General features: G+C 42.6%; 1 protein-coding gene across 1 annotated transcript in view; it reads right to left on the bottom strand.

The window, feature by feature from the left end:
* LOC310877540 (aarF domain-containing protein kinase 1-like) overlaps positions 1-5,000 on the bottom strand; it is a 41,479-nt gene that overhangs the window by 6,667 nt on the left and 29,812 nt on the right. The window lies entirely within an intron of this gene.

Genomic DNA, 5,000 nt, shown 5'->3' with positions numbered 1-5,000 from the left:
TACGTTCTGCTAGGGGAATAATAATTAGCAGTAATTATAGCAGGACTCGTTAACGCCCCTTACGGCTGTCAGTGACACACACACACACACACACACACAGTCACACACACGCGCGCGCGCAGACTGACGCCTCATTTGCATGAGAAAGCTTCTATGAGGACCACTTTGTGTGACCATAATGGACCCCCCCCCCCCCCCCCCCCCCCCCCCGTGCATGCTTGTGTTTAAGCGTGCGCATGTGTGTGTGTGTGTGTGTGTGTGTGTGAGCGCGCGTGTGTGTGTTAGGGCCACATTGCATATTTCTGTCAAATAGCAGATCTACAAGCTGAAAAAACGTCGCAGTGCTGATCTACAGCTTGTAGATCAGGTATTTTTGCTATATTTGAATTTAATTATTTTTTGCTATATTTGAATTGAAGTACTTAAGTATTTTTGCTATTTATTTATTGGAATCCTGAAAAGTTACCTTTTTTATATAATTTCGAATGCATTTAGTTATAGTTATGTTAACTTTATGAACTAAATACATTGGACATAAAGTAGACAATACTATTTTAATACTAAGCTACTATTATAGACTACCTGTCTGTAGTTCTGACTGCAATGGGAAGTTCATTCCATAGTTTAGATTGGGAGTGATGAATCAATGGCTACAGATGAATGGACCTCAGTGCATTACTCTTCAATGCAGTGAGTCAATACAGATGGATGGACCGCAGTGCATTACTCTTCAATGCAGTGAGTCAATACAGATGAATGGACCTCAGTGCATTACTCTTCAATGCAGTGAGTCAATACAGATGAATGGACCTCAGTGCATTACTCTTCAATGCAGTGAGTCAATACAGATGAATGGACCGCAGTGCATTACTCTTCAATGCAGTGAGTCAATACAGATGAATGGACCTCAGTGCATTACTCTTCAATGCAGTGAGTCAATACAGATGAATGGACCGCAGTGCATTACTCTTCAATGCAGTGAGTCAATACAGATGAATGGTTCTCAGTGCATTACTCTTCAATGCAGTGAGTCAATACAGATGAATGGACCGCAGTGCATTACTCTTCAATGCAGTGAGTCAATACAGATGAATGGACCGCAGTGCATTACTCTTCAATGCAGTGAGTCAATACAGATGAATGGACCGCAGTGCATTACTCTTCAATGCAGTGAGTCAATACAGATGAATGGACCGCAGTGCATTACTCTTCAATGCAGTGAGTCAATACAGATGAATGGACCGCAGTGCATTACTCTTCAATGCAGTGAGTCAATACAGATGAATGGACCTCAGTGCATTACTCTTCAGCGCAGTGAGTCAATACAGATGAATGGACCTCAGTGCATTACTCTTCAGCGCAGTGAGTCAATACAGATGAATGGACCTCAGTGCATTACTCTTCAGCGCAGTGAGTCAATACAGATGAATGGACCGCAGTGCATTACTCTTCAGCGCAGTGAGTCAATACAGATGAATGGACCTCAGTGCATTACTCTTCAATGCAGTGAGTCAATACAGATGAATGGACCTCAGTGCATTACTCTTCAATGCAGTGAGTCAATACAGATGAATGGACCTCAGTGCATTACTCTTCAATGCAGTGAGTCAATACAGATGAATGGACCTCAGTGCATTACTCTTCAATGCAGTGAGTCAATACAGATGAATGGACCTCAGTGCATTACTCTTCAGCGCAGTGAGTCAATACAGATGAATGGACCTCAGTGCATTACTCTTCAGCGCAGTGAGTCAATACAGATGAATGGACCTCAGTGCATTACTCTTCAATGCAGTGAGTCAATACAGATGAATGGACCGCAGTGCATTACTCTTCAGCGCAGTGAGTCAATACAGATGAATGGACCTCAGTGCATTACTCTTCAATGCAGTGAGTCAATACAGATGAATGGACCGCAGTGCATTACTCTTCAGCGCAGTGAGTCAATACAGATGAATGGACCTCAGTGCATTACTCTTCAATGCAGTGAGTCAATACAGATGAATGGACCTCAGTGCATTACTCTTCAATGCAGTGAGTCAATACAGATGAATGGACCGCAGTGCATTACTCTTCAATGCAGTGAGTCAATACAGATGAATGGACCTCAGTGCATTACTCTTCAATGCAGTGAGTCAATACAGATGAATGGACCGCAGTGCATTACTCTTCAATGCAGTGAGTCAATACAGATGAATGGACCTCAGTGCATTACTCTTCAATGCAGTGAGTCAATACAGATGAATGGACCTCAGTGCATTACTCTTCAATGCAGTGAGTCAATACAGATGAATGGACCGCAGTGCATTACTCTTCAATGCAGTGAGTCAATACAGATGAATGGACCTCAGTGCATTACTCTTCAATGCAGTGAGTCAATACAGATGAATGGACCGCAGTGCATTACTCTTCAATGCAGTGAGTCAATGGCTACAGATGAATGGACCGCAGTGCATTACTCTTCAATGCAGTGAGTCAATACAGATGAATGGACCGCAGTGCATTACTCTTCAATGCAGTGAGTCAATACAGATGAATGGACCTCAGTGCATTACTCTTCAATGCAGTGAGTCAATACAGATGAATGGACCTCAGTGCATTACTCTTCAATGCAGTGAGTCAATACAGATGAATGGACCTCAGTGCATTACTCTTCAATGCAGTGAGTCAATACAGATGAATGGACCTCAGTGCATTACTCTTCAATGCAGTGAGTCAATACAGATGAATGGACCTCAGTGCATTACTCTTCAATGCAGTGAGTCAATACAGATGGATGGACCGCAGTGCATTACTCTTCAATGCAGTGAGTCAATACAGATGAATGGACCTCAGTGCATTACTCTTCAATGCAGTGAGTCAATACAGATGAATGGACCTCAGTGCATTACTCTTCAATGCAGTGAGTCAATACAGATGAATGGACCGCAGTGCATTACTCTTCAATGCAGTGAGTCAATACAGATGAATGGACCGCAGTGCATTACTCTTCAATGCAGTGAGTCAATACAGATGAATGGACCGCAGTGCATTACTCTTCAATGCAGTGAGTCAATACAGATGAATGGACCTCAGTGCATTACTCTTCAATGCAGTGAGTCAATACAGATGAATGGACCGCAGTGCATTACTCTTCAATGCAGTGAGTCAATACAGATGAATGGACCTCAGTGCATTACTCTTCAATGCAGTGAGTCAATACAGATGAATGGACCTCAGTGCATTACTCTTCAATGCAGTGAGTCAATACAGATGAATGGACCGCAGTGCATTACTCTTCAATGCAGTGAGTCAATACAGATGAATGGACCGCAGTGCATTACTCTTCAATGCAGTGAGTCAATACAGATGAATGGACCTCAGTGCATTACTCTTCAATGCAGTGAGTCAATACAGATGAATGGACCGCAGTGCATTACTCTTCAATGCAGTGAGTCAATACAGATGAATGGACCTCAGTGCATTACTCTTCAATGCAGTGAGTCAATACAGATGAATGGACCTCAGTGCATTACTCTTCAATGCAGTGAGTCAATACAGATGAATGGACCGCAGTGCATTACTCTTCAATGCAGTGAGTCAATACAGATGAATGGACCTCAGTGCATTTCTCTTCAATGCAGTGAGTCAATACAGATGAATGGACCGCAGTGCATTACTCTTCAATGCAGTGAGTCAATACAGATGAATGGACCTCAGTGCATTGCTCTTCAATGCAGTGAGTCAATACAGATGAATGGACCGCAGTGCATTACTCTTCAATGCAGTGAGTCAATACAGATGAATGGACCTCAGTGCATTACTCTTCAATGCAGTGAGTCAATACAGATGAATGGACCGCAGTGCATTACTCTTCAATGCAGTGAGTCAATACAGATGAATGGACCTCAGTGCATTACTCTTCAATGCAGTGAGTCAATACAGATGGATGGACCGCAGTGCATTACTCTTCAATGCAGTGAGTCAATACAGATGAATGGACCTCAGTGCATTACTCTTCAATGCAGTGAGTCAATACAGATGAATGGACCTCAGTGCATTACTCTTCAATGCAGTGAGTCAATACAGATGAATGGACCTCAGTGCATTACTCTTCAATGCAGTGAGTCAATACAGATGAATGGACCGCAGTGCATTACTCTTCAATGCAGTGAGTCAATACAGATGAATGGACCTCAGTGCATTACTCTTCAATGCAGTGAGTCAATACAGATGAATGGACCTCAGTGCATTACTCTTCAATGCAGTGAGTCAATACAGATGAATGGACCTCAGTGCATTACTCTTCAATGCAGTGAGTCAATACAGATGAATGGACCGCAGTGCATTACTCTTCAATGCAGTGAGTCAATACAGATGAATGGACCGCAGTGCATTACTCTTCAATGCAGTGAGTCAATACAGATGAATGGTCCTCAGTGCATTACTCTTCAATGCAGTGAGTCAATGGTTACAGATGAATGGACCGCAGTGCATTACTCTTCAATGCAGTGAGTCAATACAGATGAATGGACCGCAGTGCATTACTCTTCAATGCAGTGAGTCAATACAGATGAATGGACCGCAGTGCATTACTCTTCAATGCAGTGAGTCAATACAGATGAATGGACCGCAGTGCATTACTCTTCAATGCAGTGAGTCAATACAGATGAATGGACCGCAGTGCATTACTCTTCAATGCAGTGAGTCAATACAGATGAATGGACCGCAGTGCATTACTCTTCAATGCAGTGAGTCAATACAGATGAATGGACCTCAGTGCATTACTCTTCAATGCAGTGAGTCAATGGCTACAGATGGACGCGCAACAACACGTGACACTCAGTAACCAATCAAATCGTCACACAACGTAAACAACAATAGGACATTTCGTGGCAGCACAATAGAACTTTTAACCACTGCCTTTGGTCAGTGGTTCCTCATATTATATAATATTTATGTTGCTAATGATTGCTCATTTTAAATAAATTACAGGCTTACAGATTCTTTCTGTTTCTCAG

The sequence above is a fragment of the Protomyctophum parallelum genome (genome assembly GCF_964188405.1).
Source record: "Protomyctophum parallelum genome assembly, chromosome: 20".
Lineage (NCBI taxonomy): Eukaryota > Metazoa > Chordata > Actinopteri > Myctophiformes > Myctophidae > Protomyctophum > Protomyctophum parallelum.
This window is presented reverse-complemented; position numbering and strand designations above follow the sequence as displayed.